This window comes from Taudactylus pleione, unplaced genomic scaffold, assembly GCF_031769625.1.
Source record: "Taudactylus pleione unplaced genomic scaffold, aTauple2 ptg000550l, whole genome shotgun sequence".
NCBI classification, from domain to species: domain Eukaryota; kingdom Metazoa; phylum Chordata; class Amphibia; order Anura; family Myobatrachidae; genus Taudactylus; species Taudactylus pleione.
This window is the reverse complement of record NW_028284952.1, coordinates 2,629,662-2,647,500: the sequence shown is the minus strand read 5'-3', so window position 1 is coordinate 2,647,500 and position 17,839 is coordinate 2,629,662. Positions and strand designations below refer to the sequence as shown.

At 37.5% G+C, this 17,839-nt stretch overlaps 3 non-coding genes and 72 pseudogenes across 3 annotated transcripts; all 75 read right to left on the bottom strand.

Annotated features, from left to right (window-relative positions):
• Window positions 1-54: 54 nt before the first annotated feature.
• On the bottom strand, window positions 55-173 carry LOC148493244 (5S ribosomal RNA; annotated as a pseudogene).
• A 116-nt stretch (window positions 174-289) lies between these two features.
• LOC148493243 (5S ribosomal RNA) lies at window positions 290-408 on the bottom strand (annotated as a pseudogene).
• Window positions 409-524: 116 nt separating this feature from the next.
• LOC148493242 (5S ribosomal RNA) lies at window positions 525-643 on the bottom strand (annotated as a pseudogene).
• A 115-nt stretch (window positions 644-758) lies between these two features.
• LOC148493241 (5S ribosomal RNA) lies at window positions 759-877 on the bottom strand (annotated as a pseudogene).
• A 116-nt stretch (window positions 878-993) lies between these two features.
• LOC148493240 (5S ribosomal RNA) lies at window positions 994-1,112 on the bottom strand (annotated as a pseudogene).
• Window positions 1,113-1,227: 115 nt separating this feature from the next.
• LOC148493239 (5S ribosomal RNA) lies at window positions 1,228-1,346 on the bottom strand (annotated as a pseudogene).
• Window positions 1,347-1,462: 116 nt separating this feature from the next.
• On the bottom strand, window positions 1,463-1,581 carry LOC148493238 (5S ribosomal RNA; annotated as a pseudogene).
• A 116-nt stretch (window positions 1,582-1,697) lies between these two features.
• Window positions 1,698-1,816, bottom strand: LOC148493237 (5S ribosomal RNA; annotated as a pseudogene).
• Window positions 1,817-1,932: 116 nt separating this feature from the next.
• Window positions 1,933-2,051, bottom strand: LOC148493236 (5S ribosomal RNA; annotated as a pseudogene).
• A 115-nt stretch (window positions 2,052-2,166) lies between these two features.
• Window positions 2,167-2,285, bottom strand: LOC148493235 (5S ribosomal RNA; annotated as a pseudogene).
• Window positions 2,286-2,401: 116 nt separating this feature from the next.
• LOC148493234 (5S ribosomal RNA) lies at window positions 2,402-2,520 on the bottom strand. Its single transcript, XR_015870226.1, has one exon. It is a non-coding gene; the product is annotated as a 5S ribosomal RNA (ribosomal RNA).
• Window positions 2,521-2,635: 115 nt separating this feature from the next.
• On the bottom strand, window positions 2,636-2,754 carry LOC148493233 (5S ribosomal RNA; annotated as a pseudogene).
• A 116-nt stretch (window positions 2,755-2,870) lies between these two features.
• LOC148493232 (5S ribosomal RNA) lies at window positions 2,871-2,989 on the bottom strand (annotated as a pseudogene).
• Window positions 2,990-3,338: 349 nt separating this feature from the next.
• On the bottom strand, window positions 3,339-3,457 carry LOC148493231 (5S ribosomal RNA; annotated as a pseudogene).
• A 116-nt stretch (window positions 3,458-3,573) lies between these two features.
• Window positions 3,574-3,692, bottom strand: LOC148493230 (5S ribosomal RNA; annotated as a pseudogene).
• A 116-nt stretch (window positions 3,693-3,808) lies between these two features.
• LOC148493229 (5S ribosomal RNA) lies at window positions 3,809-3,927 on the bottom strand (annotated as a pseudogene).
• A 115-nt stretch (window positions 3,928-4,042) lies between these two features.
• LOC148493228 (5S ribosomal RNA) lies at window positions 4,043-4,161 on the bottom strand (annotated as a pseudogene).
• Window positions 4,162-4,277: 116 nt separating this feature from the next.
• LOC148493227 (5S ribosomal RNA) lies at window positions 4,278-4,396 on the bottom strand (annotated as a pseudogene).
• A 116-nt stretch (window positions 4,397-4,512) lies between these two features.
• On the bottom strand, window positions 4,513-4,631 carry LOC148493226 (5S ribosomal RNA; annotated as a pseudogene).
• Window positions 4,632-4,747: 116 nt separating this feature from the next.
• On the bottom strand, window positions 4,748-4,866 carry LOC148493225 (5S ribosomal RNA; annotated as a pseudogene).
• Window positions 4,867-4,981: 115 nt separating this feature from the next.
• Window positions 4,982-5,100, bottom strand: LOC148493224 (5S ribosomal RNA; annotated as a pseudogene).
• A 115-nt stretch (window positions 5,101-5,215) lies between these two features.
• On the bottom strand, window positions 5,216-5,334 carry LOC148493223 (5S ribosomal RNA; annotated as a pseudogene).
• A 116-nt stretch (window positions 5,335-5,450) lies between these two features.
• On the bottom strand, window positions 5,451-5,569 carry LOC148493222 (5S ribosomal RNA; annotated as a pseudogene).
• A 115-nt stretch (window positions 5,570-5,684) lies between these two features.
• Window positions 5,685-5,803, bottom strand: LOC148493221 (5S ribosomal RNA; annotated as a pseudogene).
• A 115-nt stretch (window positions 5,804-5,918) lies between these two features.
• On the bottom strand, window positions 5,919-6,037 carry LOC148493220 (5S ribosomal RNA; annotated as a pseudogene).
• A 115-nt stretch (window positions 6,038-6,152) lies between these two features.
• On the bottom strand, window positions 6,153-6,270 carry LOC148493219 (5S ribosomal RNA; annotated as a pseudogene).
• A 115-nt stretch (window positions 6,271-6,385) lies between these two features.
• Window positions 6,386-6,504, bottom strand: LOC148493218 (5S ribosomal RNA; annotated as a pseudogene).
• Window positions 6,505-6,620: 116 nt separating this feature from the next.
• On the bottom strand, window positions 6,621-6,739 carry LOC148493217 (5S ribosomal RNA; annotated as a pseudogene).
• Window positions 6,740-6,855: 116 nt separating this feature from the next.
• LOC148493216 (5S ribosomal RNA) lies at window positions 6,856-6,974 on the bottom strand (annotated as a pseudogene).
• A 115-nt stretch (window positions 6,975-7,089) lies between these two features.
• LOC148493215 (5S ribosomal RNA) lies at window positions 7,090-7,208 on the bottom strand (annotated as a pseudogene).
• Window positions 7,209-7,324: 116 nt separating this feature from the next.
• LOC148493214 (5S ribosomal RNA) lies at window positions 7,325-7,443 on the bottom strand (annotated as a pseudogene).
• Window positions 7,444-7,558: 115 nt separating this feature from the next.
• On the bottom strand, window positions 7,559-7,676 carry LOC148493213 (5S ribosomal RNA; annotated as a pseudogene).
• Window positions 7,677-7,791: 115 nt separating this feature from the next.
• On the bottom strand, window positions 7,792-7,910 carry LOC148493212 (5S ribosomal RNA; annotated as a pseudogene).
• Window positions 7,911-8,026: 116 nt separating this feature from the next.
• On the bottom strand, window positions 8,027-8,145 carry LOC148493211 (5S ribosomal RNA; annotated as a pseudogene).
• Window positions 8,146-8,261: 116 nt separating this feature from the next.
• LOC148493210 (5S ribosomal RNA) lies at window positions 8,262-8,380 on the bottom strand (annotated as a pseudogene).
• A 115-nt stretch (window positions 8,381-8,495) lies between these two features.
• On the bottom strand, window positions 8,496-8,614 carry LOC148493209 (5S ribosomal RNA; annotated as a pseudogene).
• Window positions 8,615-8,730: 116 nt separating this feature from the next.
• On the bottom strand, window positions 8,731-8,849 carry LOC148493208 (5S ribosomal RNA; annotated as a pseudogene).
• A 116-nt stretch (window positions 8,850-8,965) lies between these two features.
• LOC148493207 (5S ribosomal RNA) lies at window positions 8,966-9,084 on the bottom strand (annotated as a pseudogene).
• A 116-nt stretch (window positions 9,085-9,200) lies between these two features.
• On the bottom strand, window positions 9,201-9,319 carry LOC148493206 (5S ribosomal RNA; annotated as a pseudogene).
• Window positions 9,320-9,434: 115 nt separating this feature from the next.
• LOC148493205 (5S ribosomal RNA) lies at window positions 9,435-9,553 on the bottom strand (annotated as a pseudogene).
• Window positions 9,554-9,669: 116 nt separating this feature from the next.
• LOC148493204 (5S ribosomal RNA) lies at window positions 9,670-9,788 on the bottom strand (annotated as a pseudogene).
• A 115-nt stretch (window positions 9,789-9,903) lies between these two features.
• LOC148493203 (5S ribosomal RNA) lies at window positions 9,904-10,022 on the bottom strand (annotated as a pseudogene).
• A 116-nt stretch (window positions 10,023-10,138) lies between these two features.
• On the bottom strand, window positions 10,139-10,257 carry LOC148493202 (5S ribosomal RNA; annotated as a pseudogene).
• A 115-nt stretch (window positions 10,258-10,372) lies between these two features.
• Window positions 10,373-10,491, bottom strand: LOC148493201 (5S ribosomal RNA; annotated as a pseudogene).
• A 115-nt stretch (window positions 10,492-10,606) lies between these two features.
• On the bottom strand, window positions 10,607-10,725 carry LOC148493200 (5S ribosomal RNA; annotated as a pseudogene).
• Window positions 10,726-10,841: 116 nt separating this feature from the next.
• On the bottom strand, window positions 10,842-10,960 carry LOC148493199 (5S ribosomal RNA; annotated as a pseudogene).
• A 115-nt stretch (window positions 10,961-11,075) lies between these two features.
• On the bottom strand, window positions 11,076-11,194 carry LOC148493198 (5S ribosomal RNA; annotated as a pseudogene).
• Window positions 11,195-11,310: 116 nt separating this feature from the next.
• LOC148493197 (5S ribosomal RNA) lies at window positions 11,311-11,429 on the bottom strand (annotated as a pseudogene).
• Window positions 11,430-11,544: 115 nt separating this feature from the next.
• On the bottom strand, window positions 11,545-11,662 carry LOC148493196 (5S ribosomal RNA; annotated as a pseudogene).
• A 115-nt stretch (window positions 11,663-11,777) lies between these two features.
• Window positions 11,778-11,896, bottom strand: LOC148493195 (5S ribosomal RNA; annotated as a pseudogene).
• Window positions 11,897-12,012: 116 nt separating this feature from the next.
• LOC148493194 (5S ribosomal RNA) lies at window positions 12,013-12,131 on the bottom strand (annotated as a pseudogene).
• Window positions 12,132-12,247: 116 nt separating this feature from the next.
• LOC148493193 (5S ribosomal RNA) lies at window positions 12,248-12,366 on the bottom strand (annotated as a pseudogene).
• A 115-nt stretch (window positions 12,367-12,481) lies between these two features.
• On the bottom strand, window positions 12,482-12,600 carry LOC148493192 (5S ribosomal RNA; annotated as a pseudogene).
• A 116-nt stretch (window positions 12,601-12,716) lies between these two features.
• LOC148493191 (5S ribosomal RNA) lies at window positions 12,717-12,835 on the bottom strand (annotated as a pseudogene).
• A 115-nt stretch (window positions 12,836-12,950) lies between these two features.
• LOC148493190 (5S ribosomal RNA) lies at window positions 12,951-13,069 on the bottom strand (annotated as a pseudogene).
• Window positions 13,070-13,185: 116 nt separating this feature from the next.
• On the bottom strand, window positions 13,186-13,304 carry LOC148493189 (5S ribosomal RNA; annotated as a pseudogene).
• A 116-nt stretch (window positions 13,305-13,420) lies between these two features.
• On the bottom strand, window positions 13,421-13,539 carry LOC148493188 (5S ribosomal RNA; annotated as a pseudogene).
• A 116-nt stretch (window positions 13,540-13,655) lies between these two features.
• Window positions 13,656-13,774, bottom strand: LOC148493187 (5S ribosomal RNA; annotated as a pseudogene).
• A 115-nt stretch (window positions 13,775-13,889) lies between these two features.
• Window positions 13,890-14,008, bottom strand: LOC148493186 (5S ribosomal RNA; annotated as a pseudogene).
• A 116-nt stretch (window positions 14,009-14,124) lies between these two features.
• LOC148493185 (5S ribosomal RNA) lies at window positions 14,125-14,243 on the bottom strand. Its single transcript, XR_015870225.1, has one exon. It is a non-coding gene; the product is annotated as a 5S ribosomal RNA (ribosomal RNA).
• Window positions 14,244-14,358: 115 nt separating this feature from the next.
• Window positions 14,359-14,477, bottom strand: LOC148493184 (5S ribosomal RNA; annotated as a pseudogene).
• A 116-nt stretch (window positions 14,478-14,593) lies between these two features.
• On the bottom strand, window positions 14,594-14,712 carry LOC148493183 (5S ribosomal RNA; annotated as a pseudogene).
• Window positions 14,713-14,828: 116 nt separating this feature from the next.
• Window positions 14,829-14,947, bottom strand: LOC148493182 (5S ribosomal RNA). The gene has a single exon (XR_015870464.1). It is a non-coding gene; the product is annotated as a 5S ribosomal RNA (ribosomal RNA).
• Window positions 14,948-15,062: 115 nt separating this feature from the next.
• On the bottom strand, window positions 15,063-15,181 carry LOC148493181 (5S ribosomal RNA; annotated as a pseudogene).
• A 116-nt stretch (window positions 15,182-15,297) lies between these two features.
• Window positions 15,298-15,416, bottom strand: LOC148493180 (5S ribosomal RNA; annotated as a pseudogene).
• Window positions 15,417-15,531: 115 nt separating this feature from the next.
• LOC148493179 (5S ribosomal RNA) lies at window positions 15,532-15,649 on the bottom strand (annotated as a pseudogene).
• A 116-nt stretch (window positions 15,650-15,765) lies between these two features.
• LOC148493178 (5S ribosomal RNA) lies at window positions 15,766-15,884 on the bottom strand (annotated as a pseudogene).
• A 116-nt stretch (window positions 15,885-16,000) lies between these two features.
• Window positions 16,001-16,119, bottom strand: LOC148493177 (5S ribosomal RNA; annotated as a pseudogene).
• A 116-nt stretch (window positions 16,120-16,235) lies between these two features.
• Window positions 16,236-16,354, bottom strand: LOC148493176 (5S ribosomal RNA; annotated as a pseudogene).
• A 115-nt stretch (window positions 16,355-16,469) lies between these two features.
• LOC148493175 (5S ribosomal RNA) lies at window positions 16,470-16,588 on the bottom strand (annotated as a pseudogene).
• Window positions 16,589-16,704: 116 nt separating this feature from the next.
• LOC148493174 (5S ribosomal RNA) lies at window positions 16,705-16,823 on the bottom strand (annotated as a pseudogene).
• Window positions 16,824-16,939: 116 nt separating this feature from the next.
• LOC148493173 (5S ribosomal RNA) lies at window positions 16,940-17,058 on the bottom strand (annotated as a pseudogene).
• A 116-nt stretch (window positions 17,059-17,174) lies between these two features.
• LOC148493172 (5S ribosomal RNA) lies at window positions 17,175-17,293 on the bottom strand (annotated as a pseudogene).
• A 116-nt stretch (window positions 17,294-17,409) lies between these two features.
• LOC148493171 (5S ribosomal RNA) lies at window positions 17,410-17,529 on the bottom strand (annotated as a pseudogene).
• A 115-nt stretch (window positions 17,530-17,644) lies between these two features.
• Window positions 17,645-17,763, bottom strand: LOC148493170 (5S ribosomal RNA; annotated as a pseudogene).
• Between the last annotated feature and the right edge of the window lie 76 nt (window positions 17,764-17,839).

The following is a 17,839-nucleotide window of genomic DNA, read 5'->3' as shown; positions in this document are numbered from 1 at the left end:
TTGAAAAATGAAATGTAAAATGTAATGGAAACGAATGTTATGGCAGTATAAAATTACCTACAGCACCTGGTATTACCAGGTGGTCTCCCATTCATGTACTAACCAGGCCCAACACTGCATAGATTCCAAAATCAGACGATATTGGGCATGTCCAGTGTGGTTTGGCTGTAGGTGCCCAAAACCATTAATTTTAGACCTCTATTACTTCTTAACTCAAGTAAATTCATTGATAATTTGAAAAAATTAAATGTAAAATGTAATAGAAAAGAATGTTATGGCAGTATAAAATTACAAACAGCACCTGGTATTCCCAGGTTGTCTCCCATCCAAGTACTAACCAGGCCCAACACTGCATAGCTTTCAAGTTCAGACGAGATTGGGCATGTCCAGTGTGGTTTGGCTGTAGGTGCTCAAAACCATTAACTTTAGACCTCTATTACTTCTTAACTCAAGTAAATTCATTGATAAGTTGAAAAAATTAAATGTAAAATGTAATAGAAAAGAATGTTATGGCAGTATAAAATTATCTACAGCACCTGGTATTCCGAGGTGGTCTCCCATCCAAGTACTAACCAGGCCCAACACTGCATAGCTTCCAAGTTCAGACGAGATTGGGCATGTCCAGTGTGGTTTGGCTGTAGGTGCTCAAAAACATTAACTTTAGACCTCTTTTACTTCTTAACTCAAGTAAATTCAATGATTAGTTGAAAAATGAAATGTAAAATGTAATAGAAAAGAATGTTATGGTAGTATAAAATTACCTACAGCACCTGGCATCCCCAGGTGGTCTCCCATCCAAGTACTAACCAGGCCCAACACTGCATAGCTTTCAAGATCAGACGAGATTGGGCATGTCCAGTGTGGTTTGACTGTAGGTGCTCAAAAACATTAACTTTAGACCTCTTTTACTTCTTAACTCAAGTTAATTCATTGATAAGTTGAAAAAATGTAATGTAAAATGTAATAGAAAAGAATGTTATGACTATATAAAATTACCTATAGCACCTGGTATTCCCAGGTGGTTTCCCATCCAAGTACTAACCAGGACCAACACTGCATAGCTTCCAAGATCAGACGAGATTGGCCATGTCCAGTGTGGTTTGGCTGTAGGTGCCCAAATCCTTAACTTTAGACCTCTTTTACTTCTTAACTCAAGTAAATTCATTGATAAGTTGAAAAAATGTAATGTAAAATGTAATAGAAAAGAATGTTATGGCTATATAAAATTACCTACAGCACCTGGTATTCCCAGGTGGTCTCCTGTCCAAGTACTAACCAGGCCCAACACTGCATAGCTTCCAAGATCAGACGAGATTGGGCATGTCCAGTGTGCTTTGGCTGTAGGTGCTCAAAAACATTAACTTTAGACCTCTTTTACTTCTTAACTCAAGTAAATTCATTGATAAGTTGAAAAAATTAAATGTAAATTGTAATAGAAAAGAATGTTTTGGCTGTATAAAATTACCTACAGCACCTGGTATTCCCAGGTGGTCTCCCACCCAAGTAGTAACCAGGCCAAACACCGCATTGCTTCCAAGATCAGACGAGATTGGGCATGTCCAGTGTGGTTTGGCTATAGGTGCTCAAAAACATTAACTTTAGACCTCTATTACTTCTTAACTCAAGTAAATTCATTGATAAGTTAAAAAAATTAAATGTAAAATGTAATAGAAAAGAATGTTATGGCAGTATAAAATTACCTACAGCACCTGGTATTCCCAGGGGGTCTCCCATCCAAGTACTAACCAGGCCCAACACTACATAGCTTCCAAGATCAGATGAGATTGGGCATGTCCAGTGTGGTTTGGCTGTAGATGCTCAAAAGCATTAACTTTAGACCTCTATTACTTCTTAACTCAAGTAAATTCATTGATAAGTTGAAAAAATTAAATGTAAAATGTAATAGAATAGACTGTTATGGCAGTATAAAATTACCTACAGCACCTGGGATTCCTAGGTGGTCTCCCATCCAAGTACTAACCAGGCCCAACACTGCAAAGCTTCCAAAACCAGACTAGATTGGGCATGTCCAGTGTGGTTTGGCTGTAGGTGCTCAAAAACATTAACTTTAGACCTCTTTTACTTCTTAACTCAAGTAAATTCAATGATTAGTTGAAAAATGAAATGTAAAATGTAATAGAAAAGAATGTTATGGTAGTATAAAATTACCTACAGCACCTGACATTCCCAGGTGGTCTCCCATCCAAGTACTAACCAAGCCCAACACTGCATAGCTTTCAAGATCAGACGAGATTGGGCATGTCCAGTGTGGTTTGACTGTAGGTGCTCAAAAACATTAACTTTAGACCTCTTTTACTTCTTAACTCAAGTTAATTCATTGATAAGTTGAAAAAATTTAATGTAAAATGTAATAGAAAAGAATGTTATGACTATATAAAATTACCTACAGCACCTGGTATTCCCAGGTGGTCTCCCATCCAAGTACTAACCAGGCCCAACACTGCATAGCTTCCAAGATCAGACGAGATTGGGCATGTCCAGTGTGGTTTGGCTGTAGGTGCCCAAAGCCTTAACTTTAGACCTCTATTACTTCTTAACTCAAGTAAATTCATTGATATGTTGAAAAAATTAAATGTAAAATGTAATAGAAAAGAATGTTATGGCAGTATAAAATTACCTACAGCACCTGGTATTCCAAGGGGGTCTCCCATCCAAGTACTAACCAGGCCCAACACTGCATAGCTTCCAAGATCAGACGAGATTGGGCATGTCCAGTGTGGTTTGACTGTAGGTGCTCAAAAACATTAACTTTAGACCTCTTTTACTTCTTAACTCAAGTAAATTCATTGATAAGTTGAAAAAATGTAATGTAAAATGTAATAGAAAAGAATGTTATGGCTATATAAAATTACCTACAGCACCTGGTATTCCCAGGTGGTCTCCTGTCCAAGTACTAACCAGGCCCAACACTGCATAGCTTCCAAGATCAGACGAGATTGGGCATGTCCAGTGTGGTTTGGCTGTAGGTGCTCAAAAACATTAACTTTAGACCTCTTTTACTTCTTAACTCAAGTAAATTCAATGATAAGTTGAAAAATGAAATGTAAAATGTAATGGAAACGAATGTTATGGCAGTATAAAATTACCTACAGCACCTGATATTCCCAGGTGGTCTCCCATTCATGTACTAACCAGGGACAACACTGCATAGCTTCCAAAATCAGACGATATTGGGCATGTCCAGTGTGGTTTGGCTGTAGGTGCCTAAAACCATTAATATTAGACCTCTATTACTTCTTAACTCAAGTAAATTCATTGAGAAGTTGAAAAATTAAATGTAAAATGTAATAGAAAAGAATGTTATGGCAGTATAAAATTACATACAGCACCTGGTATTCCCAGGTTGTCTCCCATCCAAGTACTAACCAGGCCCAACACTGCATAGCTTTCAAGTTCAGACGAGATTGGGCATGTCCAGTGTGGTTTGGCTGTAGGTGCTCAAACCCATTAACTTTAGACCTCTATTACTTCTTAACTCAAGTAAATTCATTGATAAGTTGAAAAAATTAAATGTAAAATGTAATAGAAAAGAATGTTATGGCAGTATAAAATTATCTACAGCACCTGGTATTCCAAGGGGGTCTCCCATCCAAGTACTAACCAGGCCCAACACTGCATAGCTTCCAAGATCAGACGAGCTTGGGCTTGTCCAGTGTGGTTTGACTGTAGGTGCTCAAAAACATTAACTTTAGACCTCTTTTACTTCTTAACTCAAGTAAATTCATTGATAAGTTGAAAAAATGTAATGTAAAATGTAATAGAAAAGAATGTTATGGCAGTATAAAATTACCTACAGCATCTGGTATTCCCAGGTGGTCTCCCATCGAAGTACTAACCAGGCCCAACACTGCATAGCTTCCAAGACCAGATGAGATTGTTATTGTCCAGTGTGCTTTGGCTGTAGGTGCTCAAAAACATTAACTTTAGACCTCTTTTACTTCTTAACTCAAGTAAATTCAATGATAAGTTGAAAAATGAAATGTAAAATGTAATGGAAACGAATGTTATGGCAGTATAAAATTACCTACAGCACCTGGTATTCCCAGGTGGTCTCCCATTCATGTACTAACCAGGCCCAACACTGCATAGCTTCCAAAATCAGATGATATTGGGCATGTCCAGTGTGGTTTGGCTGTAGGTGCCCAAAACCATTAATTTTAGAACTCTATTACTTCTTAACTCAAGTAAATTCATTGATAATTTGAAAAAATTAAATGTAAAATGTAATAGAAAAGAATGTTATGGCAGTATAAAATTTCATACAGCACCTGGTATTCCCAGGTTGTCTCCCATCCAAGTACTAACCAGGCCCAACACTGCATAGCTTTCAAGTTCAGACGAGATTGGGCATGTCCAGTGTGGTTTGGCTGTAGGTGCTCAAAACCATTAACTTTAGACCTCTATTACTTCTTAACTCAAGTAAATTCATTGATAAGTTGAAAAAATTAAATGTAAAATGTAATAGAAAAGAATGTTATGGCAGTATAAAATTATCTACAGCACCTGGTATTCCCAGGTGGTCTCCCATCCAAGTACTAACCAGGCCCAACACTGCATAGCTTCCAAGTTCAGATGAGATTGGGCATGTCCAGTGTGGTTTGACTGTAGGTGCTCAAAAACATTAACTTTAGACCTCTATTACTTCTTAACTCAAGTAAATTCATTGATAAGTTGAAAAAATTAAATGTGAAATGTAAAAGAAAAGAATGTTATGGCAGAATAAAATTACATACAGCACCTGGTATTCCCAGGTTGTCTCCCATCCAAGTACTAACCAGGCCCAACACTGCATAGCTTTCAAGTTCAGACGAGATTGGGCATGTCCAGTGCGGTTTGGCTGTAGGTGCTCAAAAACATTAACTTTAGACCTCTTTTATTTCTTAACTCAAGTAAATTCAATGATAAGTTGAAAAATGAAATGTAAAATGTAATGGAAACAAATGTTATGGCAGTATAAAATTACCTACAGCACCTGGTATTCCCAGGTGGTCTCCCATTCATGTACTAACCAGGGCCAACACTACATAGCTTCCAAAATCAGACGATATTGGGCATGTCCAGTGTGGTTTGGCTGTAGGTGCCCAAAACCATTAATTTTAGACCTCTATTACTTCTTAACTCAAGTAAATTCATTGATAAGTTGAAAAATTAAATGTAAAATGTAATAGAAAAGAATGTTATGGCAGTATAAAATTACATACAGCACCTGGTATTCCCAGGTTGTCTCCCATCCAAGTACTAACCAGGCCCAACACTGCATAGCTTTCAAGTTCAGACGAGATTGGGCATGTCCAGTGTGGTTTGGCTGTAGGTGCTCACAACCATTAACTTTAGACCTCTATTACTTCTTAACTCAAGTAAATTCATTGATAAGTTGAAAAAATTAAATGTAAAATGTAATAGAAAAGAATGTTATGGCAGTATAAAATTATCTACAGCACCTGGTATTCCCAGGTGGTTTCCCATCCAAGTACTAACCAGGCCCAACACTGCATAGCTTCCAAGTTCAGACGAGATTGGGCATGTCCAGTGTGGTTTGGCTGTAGGTACTCAAAAACATTAACTTTAGACCTCTTTTACTTCTTAACTCAAGTAAATTCAATGATTAGTTGAAAAATGAAATGTAAAATGTAATAGAAAAGAATGTTATGGTAGTATAAAATTACCTACAGCACCTGGCATTCCCAGGTGGTCTCCCATCCAAGTACTAACCAGGCCCAACACTGCATAGCTTTCAAGATCAGACGAGATTGGGCCTGTCCAGTGTGGTTTGACTGTAAGTGCTCAAAACATTAACTTTAGACCTCTTTTACTTCTTAACTCAAGTTAATTCATTGATAAGTTGAAAAAATGTAATGTAAAATGTAATAGAAAAGAATGTTATGACTATATAAAATTACCTACAGCACCTGGTATTCCCAGGTGGTCTCCCATCCAAGTACTAACCAGGCCCAACACTGCATAGCTTCCAAGATCAGACGAGATTTGGCATGTCCAGTGTGGTTTGGCTGTAGGTGCCCAAAGCCTTAACTTTAGACCTCTATTACTTCTTAACTCAAGTAAATTCATTGATAAGTTGAAAAAATTAAATGTAAAATGTAGTAGAAAAGAATGTTATGGCAGTATAAAATTACCTACAGCACCTGGGATTCCTAGGTGGTCTCCCATCAAGTACTAACCAGGCCCACCACTGCATAGCTTCCAAGATCAGATGAGATTGGGCATGTCCAGTATGGTTTGGCTGTAGGTGCTCAAAAACATTAACTTTAGACCTCTTTTACTTCTTAACTCAAGTAAATTCAATGATAAGTTGAAAAATGAAATGTAAAATGTAATGGAAACGAATGTTATGGCAGTATAAAATTACCTACAGCACCTGGTATTACCAGCTGGTCTCCCATTCATGTACTAACCAGGCCCAACACTGCATAGATTCCAAAATCAGACGATATTGGGCATGTCCAGTGTGGTTTGGCTGTAGGTGCCCAAAACCATTAATTTTAGACCTCTATTACTTCTTAACTCAAGTAAATTCATTGATAATTTGAAAAAATTAAATGTAAAATGTAATAGAAAAGAATGTTATGGCAGTATAAAATTACATACAGCACCTGGTATTCCCAGGTTGTCTCCCATCCAAGTACTAACCAGGCCCAACACTGCATAGCTTTCAAGTTCAGACGAGATTGGGCATGTCCAGTGTGGTTTGGCTGTAGGTGCTCAAAACCATTAACTTTAGACCTCTATTACTTCTTAACTCAAGTAAATTCATTGATAAGTTGAAAAAATTAAATGTAAAATGTAATAGAAAAGAATGTTATGGCAGTATAAAATTATCTACAGCACCTGGTATTCCCAGGTGGTTTCCCATCCAAGTACTAACCAGGCCCAACACTGCATAGCTTCCAAGTTCAGACGAGATTGGGCATGTCCAGTGTGGTTTGGCTGTAGGTACTCAAAAACATTAACTTTAGACCTCTTTTACTTCTTAACTCAAGTAAATTCAATGATTAGTTGAAAAATGAAATGTAAAATGTAATAGAAAAGAATGTTATGGTAGTATAAAATTACCTACAGCACCTGGCATTCCCAGGTGGTCTCCCATCCAAGTACTAACCAGGCCCAACACTGCATAGCTTTCAAGATCAGACGAGATTGGGCCTGTCCAGTGTGGTTTGACTGTAAGTGCTCAAAAACATTAACTTTAGACCTCTTTTACTTCTTAACTCAAGTTAATTCATTGATAAGTTGAAAAAATGTAATGTAAAATGTAATAGAAAAGAATGTTATGACTATATAAAATTACCTACAGCACCTGGTATTCCCAGGTGGTCTCCCATCCAAGTACTAACCAGGCCCAACACTGCATAGCTTCCAAGATCAGACGAGATTTGGCATGTCCAGTGTGGTTTGGCTGTAGGTGCCCAAAGCCTTAACTTTAGACCTCTATTACTTCTTAACTCAAGTAAATTCATTGATAAGTTGAAAAAATTAAATGTAAAATGTAGTAGAAAAGAATGTTATGGCAGTATAAAATTACCTACAGCACCTGGGATTCCTAGGTGGTCTCCCATCAAGTACTAACCAGGCCCACCACTGTATAGCTTCCAAGATCAGATGAGATTGGGCATGTCCAGTATGGTTTGGCTGTAGGTGCTCAAAAACATTAACTTTAGACCTCTTTTACTTCTTAACTCAAGTAAATTCAATGATAAGTTGAAAAATGAAATGTAAAATGTAATGGAAACGAATGTTATGGCAGTATAAAATTACCTACAGCACCTGGTATTACCAGGTGGTCTCCCATTCATGTACTAACCAGGCCCAACACTGCATAGATTCCAAAATCAGACGATATTGGGCATGTCCAGTGTGGTTTGGCTGTAGGTGCCCAAAACCATTAATTTTAGACCTCTATTACTTCTTAACTCAAGTAAATTCATTGATAATTTGAAAAAATTAAATGTAAAATGTAATAGAAAAGAATGTTATGGCAGTATAAAATTACATACAGCACCTGGTATTCCCAGGTTGTCTCCCATCCAAGTACTAACCAGGCCCAACACTGCATAGCTTTCAAGTTCAGACGAGATTGGGCATGTCCAGTGTGGTTTGGCTGTAGGTGCTCAAAACCATTAACTTTAGACCTCTATTACTTCTTAACTCAAGTAAATTCATTGATAAGTTGAAAAAATTAAATGTAAAATGTAATAGAAAAGAATGTTATGGCAGTATAAAATTATCTACAGCACCTGGTATTCCCAGGTGGTCTCCCATCCAAGTACTAACCAGGCCCAACACTGCATAGCTTCCAAGTTCAGACGAGATTGGGCATGTCCAGTGTGGTTTGGCTGTAGGTGCTCAAAAACATTAACTTTAGACCTCTTTTACTTCTTAACTCAAGTAAATTCAATGATTAGTTGAAAAATGAAATGTAAAATGTAATAGAAAAGAATGTTATGGTAGTATAAAATTACCTACAGCACCTGGCATCCCCAGGTGGTCTCCCATCCAAGTACTAACCAGGCCCAACACTGCATAGCTTTCAAGATCAGACGAGATTGGGCATGTCCAGTGTGGTTTGACTGTAGGTGCTCAAAAACATTAACTTTAGACCTCTTTTACTTCTTAACTCAAGTTAATTCATTGATAAGTTGAAAAAATGTAATGTAAAATGTAATAGAAAAGAATGTTATGGCTATATAAAATTACCTACAGCACCTGGTATTCCCAGGTGGTCTCCTGTCCAAGTACTAACCAGGCCCAACACTGCATAGCTTCCAAGATCAGACGAGATTGGGCATGTCCAGTGTGCTTTGGCTGTAGGTGCTCAAAAACATTAACTTTAGACCTCTTTTACTTCTTAACTCAAGTAAATTCATTGATAAGTTGAAAAAATTAAATGTAAATTGTAATAGAAAAGAATGTTTTGGCTGTATAAAATTACCTACAGCACCTGGTATTCCCAGGGGGTCTCCCATCCAAGTACTAACCAGGCCCAACACTACATAGCTTCCAAGATCAGATGAGATTGGGCATGTCCAGTGTGGTTTGGCTGTAGATGCTCAAAAGCATTAACTTTAGACCTCTATTACTTCTTAACTCAAGTAAATTCATTGATAAGTTGAAAAAATTAAATGTAAAATGTAATAGAATAGACTGTTATGGCAGTATAAAATTACCTACAGCACCTGGGATTCCTAGGTGGTCTCCCATCCAAGTACTAACCAGGCCCAACACTGCAAAGCTTCCAAAACCAGACTAGATTGGGCATGTCCAGTGTGGTTTGGCTGTAGGTGCTCAAAAACATTAACTTTAGACCTCTTTTACTTCTTAACTCAAGTAAATTCAATGATTAGTTGAAAAATGAAATGTAAAATGTAATAGAAAAGAATGTTATGGTAGTATAAAATTACCTACAGCACCTTACATTCCCAGGTGGTCTCCCATCCAAGTACTAACCAAGCCCAACACTGCATAGCTTTCAAGATCAGACGAGATTGGGCATGTCCAGTGTGGTTTGACTGTAGGTGCTCAAAAACATTAACTTTAGACCTCTTTTACTTCTTAACTCAAGTTAATTCATTGATAAGTTGAAAAAATTTAATGTAAAATGTAATAGAAAAGAATGTTATGACTATATAAAATTACCTACAGCACCTGGTATTCCCAGGTGGTCTCCCATCCAAGTACTAACCAGGCCCAACACTGCAAAGCTTCCAAGATCAGACGAGATTGGGCATGTCCAGTGTGGTTTGGCTGTAGGTGCCCAAAGCCTTAACTTTAGACCTCTATTACTTCTTAACTCAAGTAAATTCATTGATATGTTGAAAAAATTAAATGTAAAATGTAATAGAAAAGAATGTTATGGCAGTATAAAATTACCTACAGCACCTGGTATTCCAAGGGGGTCTCCCATCCAAGTACTAATCAGGCCCAACACTGCATAGCTTCCAAGATCAGACGAGATTGGGCATGTCCAGTGTGGTTTGACTGTAGGTGCTTAAAAACATTAACTTTAGACCTCTTTTACTTCTTAACTCAAGTAAATTCATTGATAAGTTGAAAAAATGTAATGTAAAATGTAATAGAAAAGAATGTTATGGCTATATAAAATTACCTACAGCTCCTGGTATTCCCTTGTGGTCTCCCATCCAAGTACTAACCAGGCCCAACACTGCATAGCTTTCAAGTTCAGACGAGATTGGGCATGTCCAGTGCGGTTTGGCTGTAGGTGCTCAAAAACATTAACTTTAGACCTCTTTTATTTCTTAACTCAAGTAAATTCAATGATAAGTTGAAAAATGAAATGTAAAATGTAATGGAAACGAATGTTATGGCAGTATAAAATTACCTACAGCACCTGGTATTCCCAGGTGGTCTCCCATTCATGTACTAACCAGGGCCAACACTACATAGCTTCCAAAATCAGACGATATTGGGCATGTCCAGTGTGGTTTGGCTGTAGGTGCCCAAAACCATTAATTTTAGACCTCTATTACTTCTTAACTCAAGTAAATTCATTGATAAGTTGAAAAATTAAATGTAAAATGTAATAGAAAAGAATGTTATGGCAGTATAAAATTACATACAGCACCTGGTATTCCCAGGTTGTCTCCCATCCAAGTACTAACCAGGCCCAACACTGCATAGCTTTCAAGTTCAGACGAGATTGGGCATGTCCAGTGTGGTTTGGCTGTAGGTGCTCACAACCATTAACTTTAGACCTCTATTACTTCTTAACTCAAGTAAATTCATTGATAAGTTGAAAAAATTAAATGTAAAATGTAATAGAAAAGAATGTTATGGCAGTATAAAATTATCTACAGCACCTTGTATTCCCAGGTGGTTTCCCATCCAAGTACTAACCAGGCCCAACACTGCATAGCTTCCAAGTTCAGACGAGATTGGGCATGTCCAGTGTGGTTTGGCTGTAGGTGCTCAAAAACATTAACTTTAGACCTCTTTTACTTCTTAACTCAAGTAAATTCAATGATTAGTTGAAAAATGAAATGTAAAATGTAATAGAAAAGAATGTTATGGTAGTATAAAATTACCTACAGCACCTGGCATTCCCAGGTGGTCTCCCATCCAAGTACTAACCAGGCCCAACACTGCATAGCTTTCAAGATCAGACGAGATTGGGCCTGTCCAGTGTGGTTTGACTGTAGGTGCTCAAAAACATTAACTTTAGGCCTCTTTTACTTCTTAACTCAAGTTAATTCATTGATAAGTTGAAAAAATGTAATGTAAAATGTAATAGAAAAGAATGTTATGACTATATAAAATTACCTACAGCACCTGGTATTCCCAGGTGGTCTCCCATCCAAGTACTAACCAGGCCCAACACTGCATAGCTTCCAAGATCAGATGAGATTTGGCATGTCCAGTGTGGTTTGGCTGTAGGTGCCCAAAGCCTTAACTTTAGACCTCTATTACTTCTTAACTCAAGTAAATTCATTGATAAGTTGAAAAAATTAAATGTAAAATGTAGTAGAAAAGAATGTTATGGCAGTATAAAATTACCTACAGCACCTGGGATTCCTAGGTGGTCTCCCATCAAGTACTAACCAGGCCCACCACTGCATAGCTTCCAAGATCAGATGAGATTGGGCATGTCCAGTATGGTTTGGCTGTAGGTGCTCAAAAACATTAACTTTAGACCTCTTTTACTTCTTAACTCAAGTAAATTCAATGATAAGTTGAAAAATGAAATGTAAAATGTAATGGAAACGAATGTTATGGCAGTATAAAATTACCTACAGCACCTGGTATTACCAGGTGGTCTCCCATTCATGTACTAACCAGGCCCAACACTGCATAGATTCCAAAATCAGACGATATTGGGCATGTCCAGTGTGGTTTGGCTGTAGGTGCCCAAAACCATTAATTTTAGACCTCTATTACTTCTTAACTCAAGTAAAGTCATTGATAATTTGAAAAAATTAAATGTAAAATGTAATAGAAAAGAATGTTATGGCAGTATAAAATTACATACAGCACCTGGTATTCCCAGGTTGTCTCCCATCCAAGCACTAACCAGGCCCAACACTGCATAGCTTTCAAGTTCAGACGAGATTGGGCATGTCCAGTGTGGTTTGGCTGTAGGTGCTCAAAACCATTAACTTTAGACCTCTATTTCTTCTTAACTCAAGTAAATTCATTGATAAGTTGAAAAAATTAAATGTAAAATGTAATAGAAAAGAATGTTATGGCAGTATAAAATTATCTACAGCACCTGGTATTCCCAGGTGGTTTCCCATCCAAGTACTAACCAGGCCCAACACTGCATAGCTTCCAAGTTCAGACGAGATTGGGCATGTCCAGTGTGGTTTGGCTGTAGGTGCTCAAAAACATTAACTTTAGACCTCTTTTACTTCTTAACTCAAGTAAATTCAATGATTAGTTGAAAAATGAAATGTAAAATGTAATAGAAAAGAATGTTATGGTAGTATAAAATTACCTACAGCACCTGGCATTCCCAGGTGGTCTCCCATCCAAGTACTAACCAGGCCCAACACTGCATAGCTTTCAAGATCAGACGAGATTGGGCATGTCCAGTGTGGTTTGACTGTAGGTGCTCAAAAACATTAACTTTAGACCTCTTTTACTTCTTAACTCAAGTTAATTCATTGATAAGTTGAAAAAATGTAATGTAAAATGTAATAGAAAAGAATGTTATGACTATATAAAATTACCTACAGCACCTGGTATTCCCAGGTGGCTTCCCATCCAAGTACTAACCAGGACCAACACTGCATAGCTTCCAAGATCAGACGAGATTGGCCATGTCCAGTGTGGTTTGGCTGTAGGTGCCCAAAGCCTTAACTTTAGACCTCTTTTACTTCTTAACTCAAGTAAATTCATTGATAAGTTGAAAAAATGTAATGTAAAATGTAATAGAAAAGAATGTTATGGCTATATAAAATTACCTACAGCACCTGGTATTCCCAGGTGGTCTCCTGTCCAAGTACTAACCAGGCCCAACACTGCATAGCTTCCAAGATCAGACGAGATTGGGCATGTCCAGTGTGCTTTGGCTGTAGGTGCTCAAAAACATTAACTTTAGACCTCTTTTACTTCTTAACTCAAGTAAATTCATTGATAAGTTGAAAAAATTAAATGTAAATTGTAATAGAAAAGAATGATTTGGCTGTATAAAATTACCTACAGCACCTGGTATTCCCAGGTGGTCTCCCACCCAAGTAGTAACCAGGCCAAACACCGCATTGCTTCCAAGATCAGACGAGATTGGGCATGTCCAGTGTGGTTTGGCTATAGGTGCTCAAAAACATTAACTTTAGACCTCTATTACTTCTTAACTCAAGTAAATTCATTGATAAGTTAAAAAAATTAAATGTAAAATGTAATAGAAAAGAATGTTATGGCAGTATAAAATTACCTACAGCACCTGGTATTCCCAGGGGGTCTCCCATCCAAGTACTAACCAGGCCCAACACTACATAACTTCCAAGATCAGATGAGATTGGGCATGTCCAGTGTGGTTTGGCTGTAGATGCTCAAAAGCATTAACTTTAGACCTCTATTACTTCTTAACTCAAGTAAATTCATTGATAAGTTGAAAAAATTAAATGTAAAATGTAATAGAATAGACTGTTATGGCAGTATAAAATTACCTATAGCACCTGGGATTCCTAGGTGGTCTCCCATCCAAGTACTAACCAGGCCCAACACTGCAAAGCTTCCAAAACCAGACTAGATTGGGCATGTCCAGTGTGGTTTGGCTGTAGGTGCTCAAAAACATTAACTTTAGACCTCTTTTACTTCTTAACTCAAGTAAATTCAATGATTAGTTGAAAAATGAAATGTAAAATGTAATAGAAAAGAATGTTATGGTAGTATAAAATTACCTACAGCACCTGGCATTCCCAGGTGGTCTCCCATCCAAGTACTAACCAAGCCCAACACTGCATAGCTTTCAAGATCAGACGAGATTGGGCATGTCCAGTGTGGTTTGACTGTAGGTGCTCAAAAACATTAACTTTAGACCTCTTTTACTTCTTAACTCAAGTTAATTCATTGATAAGTTGAAAAAATGTAATGTAAAATGTAATAGAAAAGAATGTTATGACTATATAAAATTACCTACAGCACCTGGTATTCCCAGGTGGTCTCCCATCCAAGTACTAACCAGGCCCAACACTGCATAGCTTCCAAGATCAGACGAGATTGGGCATGTCCAGTGTGGTTTGGCTGTAGGTGCCCAAAGCCTTAACTTTAGACCTCTATTACTTCTTAACTCAAGTAAATTCATTGATATGTTGAAAAAATTAAATGTAAAATGTAATAGAAAAGAATGTTATGGCAGTATAAAATTACCTACAGCACCTGGTATTCCAAGGGGGTCTCCCATCCAAGTACTAACCAGGCCCAACACTGCATAGCTTCCAAGATCAGACGAGATTGGGCATGTCCAGTGTGGTTTGACTGTAGGTGCTCAAAAACATTAACTTTAGACCTCTTTTACTTCTTAACTCAAGTAAATTCATTGATAAGTTGAAAAAATGTAATGTAAAATGTAATAGAAAAGAATGTTATGGCTATATAAAATTACCTACAGCACCTGGTATTCCCAGGTGGTCTCCTGTCCAAGTACTAACCAGGCCCAACACTGCATAGCTTCCAAGATCAGACGAGATTTAGCATGTCCAGTGTGCTTTGGCTGTAGGTGCTCAAAAACATTAACTTTAGACCTCTTTTACTTCTTAACTCAAGTAAATTCATTGATAAGTTGAAAAAATTAAATGTAAATTGTAATAGAAAAGAATGTTTTGGCTGTATAAAATTACCTACAGCACCTGGTATTCCCAGGTGGTTTCCCATCCAAGTACTAACCAGGCCCAACACTGCATAGCTTCCAAGTTCAGACGAGATTGGGCATGTCCAGTGTGGTTTGGCTGTAGGTGCTCAAAAACATTAACTTTAGACCTCTTTTACTTCTTAACTCAAGTAAATTCAATGATTAGTTGAAAAATGAAATGTAAAATGTAATAGAAAAGAATGTTATGGTAGTATAAAATTACCTACAGCACCTGGCATCCCCAGGTGGTCTCCCATCCAAGTACTAACCAGGCCCAACACTGCATAGCTTTCAAGATCAGACGAGATTGGGCATGTCCAGTGTAGTTTGACTGTAGGTGCTCAAAAACATTAACTTTAGACCTCTTTTACTTCTTAACTCAAGTTAATTCATTGATAAGTTGAAAAAATGTAATGTAAAATGTAATAGAAAAGAATGTTATGACTATATAAAATTACCTACAGCACCTGGTATTCCCAGGTGGTTTCCCATCCAAGTACTAACCAGGACCAACACTGCATAGCTTCCAAGATCAGACGAGATTGGCCATGTCCAGTGTGGTTTGGCTGTAGGTGCCCAAAGACTTAACTTTAGACCTCTTTTACTTCTTAACTCAAGTAAATTCATTGATAAGTTGAAAAAATGTAATGTAAAATGTAATAGAAAAGAATGTTATGGCTATATAAAATTACCTACAGCACCTGGTATTCCCAGGTGGTCTCCTGTCCAAGTACTAACCAGGCCCAACACTGCATAGCTTCCAAGATCAGACGAGATTGGGCATGTCCAGTGTGCTTGGCTGTAGGTGCTCAAAAACATTAACTTTAGACCTCTTTTACTTCTTAACTCAAGTAAATTCATTGATAAGTTGAAAAAATTAAATGTAAATTGTAATAGAAAAGAATGATTTGGCTGTATAAAATTACCTACAGCACCTGGTATTCCCAGGTGGTCTCCCACCCAAGTAGTAACCAGGCCAAACACCGCATTGCTTCCAAGATCAGACGAGATTGGGCATGTCCAGTGTGGTTTGGCTATAGGTGCTCAAAAACATTAACTTTAGACCTCTATTACTTCTTAACTCAAGTAAATTCATTGATAAGTTAAAAAAATTAAATGTAAAATGTAATAGAAAAGAATGTTATGGCAGTATAAAATTACCTACAGCACCTGGTATCCCCAGGGGGTCTCCCATCCAAGTACTAACCAGGCCCAACACTACATAGCTTCCAAGATCAGATGAGATTGGGCATGTCCAGTGTGGTTTGGCTGTAGATGCTCAAAAGCATTAACTTTAGACCTCTATTACTTCTTAACTCAAGTAAATTCATTGATAAGTTGAAAAAATTAAATGTAAAATGTAATAGAATAGACTGTTATGGCAGTATAAAATTACCTACAGCACCTGGGATTCCTAGGTGGTCTCCCATCCAAGTACTAACCAGGCCCAACACTGCAAAGCTTCCAAAACCAGACTAGATTGGGCATGTCCAGTGTGGTTTGGCTGTAGGTGCTCAAAAACATTAACTTTAGACCTCTTTTACTTCTTAACTCAAGTAAATTCAATGATTAGTTGAAAAATGAAATGTAAAATGTAATAGAAAAGAATGTTATGGTAGTATAAAATTACCTACAGCACCTGGCATTCCCAGGTGGTCTCCCATCCAAGTACTAACCAAGCCCAACACTGCATAGCTTTCAAGATCAGACGAGATTGGGCATGTCCAGTGTGGTTTGACTGTAGGTGCTCAAAAACATTAACTTTAGACCTCTTTTACTTCTTAACTCAAGTAAATTCATTGATAAGTTGAAAAAATGTAATGTAAAATGTAATAGAAAAGAATGTTATGGCTATATAAAATTAACTACAGCACCTGGTATTCCCAGGTGGTCTCCTGTCCAAGTACTAACCAGGCCCAACACTGCATAGCTTCCAAGATCAGAAGAGATTTAGCATGTCCAGTGTGCTTTGGCTGTAGGTGCTCAAAAACATTAACTTTAGACCTCTTTTACTTCTTAACTCAAGTAAATTCATTGATAAGTTGAAAAAATTAAATGTAAATTGTAATAGAAAAGAATGTTTTGGCTGTATAAAATTACCTACAGCACCTGGTATTCCCAGGTGGTCTCCCACCCAAGTAGTAACCAGGCCAAACACCGCATTGCTTCCAAGATCAGACGAGATTGGGCATGTCCAGTGTGGTTTGGCTGTAGGTGCTCAAAAACATTAACTTTAGACCTCTATTACTTCTTAACTCAAGTAAATTCATTGATAAGTTAAAAAAATTAAATGTAAAATGTAATAGAAAAGAATGTTATGGTAGTATAAAATTACCTACAGCACCTGGTATTCCCAGGGGGTCTCCCATCCAAGTACTAACCAGGCCCAACACTACATAGCTTCCAAGATCAGATGAAATTGGGCATGTCCAGTGTGGTTTGGCTGTAGATGCTCAAAAGCATTAACTTTAGACCTCTATTACTTCTTAACTCAAGTAAATTCATTGATAAGTTGAAAAAATTAAATGTAAAATGTAATAGAATAGACTGTTATGGCAGTATAAAATTACCTACAGCACCTGGGATTCCTAGGTGGTCTCCCATCCAAGTACTAACCAGGCCCAACACTGCATAGCCTTCCAAAATCAGACTAGATTGGGCATGTCCAGTGTGGTTTGGCTGTAGGTGCTCAAAAACATTAACTTTAGACCTCTTTTACTTCTTAACTCAAGTAAATTCAATGATAAGTTGAAAAATGAAATGTAAAATGTAATAGAAAAGAATGTTTTGGCAGTATAAAATTACCTACAGCTCCTGGTATTCCCAGGTGGTCTCCAATCCAAGTACTAACCAGGCCCAACACTGCATAGCTTCCAAGATCAGACGAGATTGGGCATGTCCAGTGTGGTTTGGCTGTAGGTGCCCAAAACCATTAACTTTAGACCTCTATTACTTCTTAACTCAAGTAAATTCATTGATAAGTTGAAAAAATTAAAT